This window comes from Echinops telfairi, unplaced genomic scaffold, assembly GCF_000313985.2.
Source record: "Echinops telfairi isolate 266 unplaced genomic scaffold, ASM31398v2 ScPeMD7_3533;HRSCAF=4204_1, whole genome shotgun sequence".
In the NCBI taxonomy this organism is placed as follows: Eukaryota; Metazoa; Chordata; class Mammalia; order Afrosoricida; family Tenrecidae; genus Echinops; species Echinops telfairi.
In genome coordinates, this window is record NW_022107432.1 from 24,028,148 (window position 1) to 24,033,798 (window position 5,651).

Below are 5,651 nucleotides of genomic sequence, written 5' to 3' on the forward strand. Positions count from 1 at the left end.
CCCCCCCCTCCCCAGGGCTAGTCTGCAGCCTGGGGCGCCTAGCTGGCAGCCAGGACTGGGGAATCGGGTTTGCCCGCATGTGCAGGGCAGGACCGTGTGGGGAACTGGCCTTGCCTGGGACCGGGGGAACCCACGGAGCACACACTGTCTGAACCTCTTAGTGAGGGTGGGGTGGGGTGCTCAGAACCTTTTATTTTCGGTGGGAGCATCTCATGCAGAGTCACGGAAACCTTTATCCCATGGAAACATCAAAGCAGAATCTGTCGTCCCTCCCACCCTGCCCTGCATCCAGGTGCTCACTCCTCACTGGGTGGTGTTTCCATCTCTCCAGCCCCCCACCCTGTGTTCTTCCATTTACGCCCATCACTGGGGTCTTCCTCAAGGGACTCCAATTGGGTCCCTTTCCACTTTATGTCTGAGGGGCAAGGGGCAAGCTTGGGGCTGCCGGTGGCTGGGGCAGGCTCTCCCAGGACAGCCCTGCTGCGCTCAGAGAACCAGCAGGTGCCTTGTCCTGACAGAGACAGAACTTTCTCTGCGCAGCAAGCGCGTGACTGACAGCGCTGGTCGCCATGCATGTTACATGAAAGAAACCCACGCATGCGAACCCCAGTCGCAACGCTTCATACCTTCCCCTCGTAACACCACGTCAGTCACCTCCGGTCAGTGACACTGGTTACACTCTCCGAGGGGGGCCACCTCTCTCGACCGCCTTTTCCAAACGACTTCACCATCACCGGCCCCCCACGCCCCGCATCCATCATTCGCGCGTTCTTTGAAAGAGTGTCCGCTTCGTGCAGGGGTTCTTGTCTAGCTTGGCTAACAGCACCAGAGCTGACTTCAGGGGATGCTTGCAGTGTGCGCTTTAAAGAGACCCTTGGGATGCCGAGGAGCCCTGCTGGTGTAGCGGTTACAAGTTGGGCTGCGAGGCTCGAGGTCAGCGGTTCGAAACCACCAGCTGCTCCACGGGAGCACATCAAGGCTTTCTACTCCCGGGAGAATCACAGTCTCAGAAACCCACAGCAGAGGATCTCCCGGCCCTACAGGCTCACTGTGCATTAGCAATGACTCGATGCCGATGTGCTCGGTGTGTAGCGTACTAATCGTTTGGAGGAAGAACTCACGTGGCCTCCGTGGGTCCAGATAGTCTGGATTCCGTGGGAATCTGAAATTCTGCTCGGGAGATTGCTGAGCCTGTTGGCTGTACCAGCCAGGTGCCTGCCTTGGTAGAATCTTGACTCACTGCTGGGTTACTGGGGACAGTGTAAGCCGGATGCTCACATACAGGGCTGCAGAGTCGAGGCTTAGGTGTAGGAAACTGTGGTGCGTGTGTTCTGATCCCAACACCTTCCTGACAGGTGTGTAAGCTAATCATTTGGCACCGTTGTGGTCGTTCGCCTCGAATTGCGTGCAAGAGGAAGCTCATCTCAGCAGGTTCAGGTTCCACGTGGTGGCTTCTGCTTTAGGGGCTGCAGACCTTTCTTCTCCCAGTCTTGGGGCAGAGGAGGAAATGACCCCCCACACCCTGCTCCAGGAAGCACCCTGGGGGAAGTGCCTTGAGCTGCATCCTCACAGGGAGCTCCGCCCGCTATGCGCTCAGGAACCTATGCCAGGTCTTCCCAAGGGCAGACCTTTCTGTCGTAGCTGAGCCCTGCACCAGAAAGAGGGAAGAGCTTCTCTCTTCCTACCAGGAAAGCGCCCCCACCCACCACCCACCCCGTCCGCACACTTACTCCTCCCACGGTGCTCGGGGGCGGGGGAACTGAGGCCCAGAGAGCCCCTCTGGTGGGGGGGCTGGGGTAGGACCCACAGTTCTGCTCTTTCAGCTCCTCTCCTAGGGCCAGGGCCACACCCATTCCCTTGGCTTCTGACCTTGTGATTCGGGTGGAGGGCGGGTCCTCAAAGTTGAAGGCTCCAGAAGTCTTGACTGAGTGCTGGGGACAGCAGGTGGCCCATCATCTCTGCTTGCTCCAGGTTAGATCCAAGTACTTGAGAGAAAGGCAATGAATGTGCTCGCTCCCTCTCTTGAAGATGAGCATTGACCGGGGCTAGGGCAGGGGCTTGGCCAAGCTCTCAGGCCCCCCCAAAGGAGAGGCAATGCCCCCCACCCCCCACCCCCGCAATCCAGCCTCAGTGAGGCCCATTGGCACACACCCCACTGAAGCGGTCTTACTGTCTGATGGTGCACTGAGCTGAGTAGACCAGGGGCAACTGCAGGGCCTGGCTTCCCTCACCCGGGAGCTGCAGATTGAACTTGACTGATTCAGACATCCGCCTTTGACCCCCAGCTCACCACCTCCCTCTCTCATCCCCTCCAGACGGGATCTACTACGGAGACCATCGGTTTGACACGGTGAGCGAGTCGGGAACGGCCACGCTAAAACCTCGGCCCAGGGTCCGGCCCCTGCTGACCTTCCTTCCACTGGTGAGTACGGATCTGCTCGGGGGTGGTGTCTGTTCTGGGCGGGGACTCCAGTGGCTGCCGCAGGGGAGGCGGCCCCACATCCCACTCTTCATTCTAAGGCAATTGGGGTGCTACCAAACTTCTCTTTCAGAAAAGTTGGGCTCTGTTGCGTCTGCTCCTCCAGGGCTGAGACTCAGGGCGAGATGGAAATTGTGTGCACAGAGGGGATGTGAGGTGGGAGTCCTGCTGCCTGCTCCAAGCCAGGCTCTGCATCCATGTAGGCGTGGGAGGGGGGCTGTGGCTAAATCGACGAGGAGGCCCAGAGTGTCCTGTCAGAGGACTGTGTGTGTGAAAGGCAAGAGGGGAGAACTGAGTGATAGGGATTAAACACAAGATGAGTAAAGAGATAATGACACGATGGCTTATGTCTTGGGCTGCTGACCACCCGGTCAGCAGTTTGGACCCACCAGCTCAGGTGCTCTGCTTCTGCCAGAACTTACAGCCTCAGAAACCCACCGGGGCACTTCTACTTGGAGAAGGATGAGTTGAGTTGACTGATGTGGGGAGTGGGAGTATAATGGGGTCCACGCTCGAGTGGGCTTCAAAAATCCTGTGGAAATTTGAGCCCCCTTCACATCATAGGATACTTATCAGAGTTTAAAGAGAGAAAGCAAAAATATAAATAAATGAAATAAAAACAAATGGATTATGATTGTAAAAATACAGTTACCTTATTTGAAAAATGAAGTCTGATTCTCTAGGGTTTCTCCCCTTTGGGTATTAAGTCAATTAATTCTCTTTTTTTAATCGTTTTATTAGGGGCTCATACAACTCTTATCACAATCCATACATCCATCCATTGCGTAAAGCACATTTGTACATTCATTGCCCTCATCATTCTCAAAACATTTCCTCTCCACTTAAGCCCCTGGCATCAGCTCCTCATTTTTTTCCCTTCCTCCCCGCTCCCCTCAGTCGATTAGTTCTTAAAGAGGAAAGAAGGCAATGCATCGACTTCACAGGCAAATCTCAAAAGTCCAACTGAGGAGAAGGCATAAATCAATTGTGTGGGTTTAGCTCCTAACCTCTGTCCCCAAGATGCATCAGACTGCCTGCCAGAAGGGTGCCCACCACCTCCACATGCAGCTGAGATCCAACATGGAGAATTGGGACCCCACTCCCACCCCCACCACAGCACGCACGTGTGCATGTGCGCACACACACACACACACACACACACACACACACACACACAGCAGCATGCTGACTCATGGCCCAGGACTGGCATGCTGTACTGTATCTAGTACTGGCTGTTACTATAGACAGTGAAGCACTTCTCTTAAGAACTCCAAGCTCACTGCCATCGAGTCCATGCGGACTCAGAGTGACCCCTGAAGACGGGGTAGAACTGCCCCTGTGGGCTCTGCTGGCCACTGGGCTCTTTGGGGCCCAGACCCCTGTGAGACCAGGGTAAAGGGATGGGCCACATGTAGTGCTGCTCACACACCCTTTTGAAGCCCACCCCTGGGGCCCCATATCCTAGGGTCCACTCTGCTCCATATCCTAGGGTCACAAGACAAGGCGCAGGCCCAGCAGGCCCGTCACCACTGTCACCGGCTTCTGCGCTGAGGGAACCCCAAGCTGGCAGCTTAATTTCCATCCCATCAGCCCACTCCTCTCACTTTCTGCCCTGCCCGGGGAGGGGGATCCAGGCAGAGTGCTGGTGGCTCCTACACAGGCTCACAGACCCACTCTGCCAGCACCCAGCCCCTCCCATTCCCACTTTCCCACACTCCCTGCTATCCTCCAGGCCAGGCTGCCCTGGGGCCCTGGAGGGACCTCCAGCTCCCCTCCTGCCCCCTCCCTAGAGCTCTGTCTGGCCTAGGGGGTCTTCCACCATCATTGCCCTATAGGAGGAGGGGGAGGGAGGGCAGCTGCACCTGCCCTCACCCCCTGGACCCTCCTCCCTCCATTTAAGGGAAAGGCACTGAGGACTAAGAAAAGTGATCGCAGGCATCCAGCAGCCAAAGGCAATTCTGAAAGGCTTGGGAGCCCTAGGGGAGGAGGATGGAGCTGGCCTGGTCCCCAGTGGCTGCCCCCACCCCCCACCCGACCTGGCTCTGCCCCTGAGTTGCTGGCTGGGCCTCTGGCTGTACTACCTGGCGCTGAAGCTTGCCGCAGCTGACTTCTTGGAGGGGCAGTCAACTCTTGGTGGTGCATACAGCTAAGCACTCAGTTGCTACCCAAAAGGCTGAAGGTTTGAGACTGCCCAGAGGCACCTTGGAAGAAAGGCCAGGTGATCTGCTTCCGAAAAATCAGTGACTGAAACCCCGATGGAGCACAGTTCTCCTCCCACACGGGTTGCTATGAGCCGGGTCATCATCTCCATGCCAACTGGTGATGGAGGAGCAGGGGAGGTGGCCAGCTGGTTGGAGAGGGCCCCCTGAGAAGCCAGGCCCCTGGTGGCAAGTCGCTCACTCCTTGAGCCGCAAGGCTGCTGGATTCCTCATCTGAAAAGGGTGGTCCCACCAGCCCAGTCACCCCACACTGTCCTGCTCAGGGAGCCCTGGAGCTGGATTAAACCATCAGACCCTCTGCCTTTGAGGGCTTCCGACTCCCGGTCACCCTCCAGGGCAGAGTGGAACTGCCTCCCAGCGTTTCTAAGCCTCTGATCCTTGTGGCGGGAGAGATGGGGCTTTCTACTCCCAAGAATCAGTCTCCAAACCCACGGGGGCAATTGTACCCTGTCAGGCAGGGTAGCTCTAAGTGGAAATAGTGAGTCAGCTTGTGGCTCTTGCTCCCATGGCGTGGCTGATGGGTTACAACCACTGACCTTTAGGGCCCAGCCACGTGCTCAACCACGGCACCCCAAGGCCACGCTGCCCAACACTCAGCCCCATCACCATTGGAGTTAGGGGGGTCCTGGTCCACTCCTGTACCCCTCCAAGGGGAAACCCACCCAGAGCTCAGGGCCGGAGCCTGATCCCCTGGCTTCTGAGACCCGAGTCTGGTGGAGGAAGGTTGTCCTGCCCCTGCTCTGGCTCAAGCCATCCCCAAGGAGATGCCTATGGGGAATTAAGGATTCAGTGCCAATGTGGCAATATGGGAAACTGGCTGGGCAGGTCTCCGGGGATGCCCCCAGCCGGCTAGCTAGCCAGCCAAGAGAGATCTTCAGGTCACCCCACCCTCTGAGTCAGGCAGGCTTGGCTGTGCCAGGGGAGGTGCTGGGCTGGGCTCAAGGCAGGCAGCC

At 57.4% G+C, this 5,651-nt stretch overlaps 1 protein-coding gene across 1 annotated transcript in view; it reads left to right on the plus strand.

Moving 5' to 3' along the window:
- Nucleotides 1–2,337: 2,337 nt before the first annotated feature.
- Nucleotides 2,338–5,651, plus strand: part of CUNH6orf132 (chromosome unknown C6orf132 homolog) — a 17,562-nt gene continuing 14,248 nt past the window's right edge. Inside the window, exon 1 of the mRNA XM_045294771.1 lies at nt 2,338–2,422. The gene's annotated coding sequence lies outside the window, so the exon portion shown is untranslated. The remainder of the gene's footprint in view (nt 2,423–5,651) is intronic.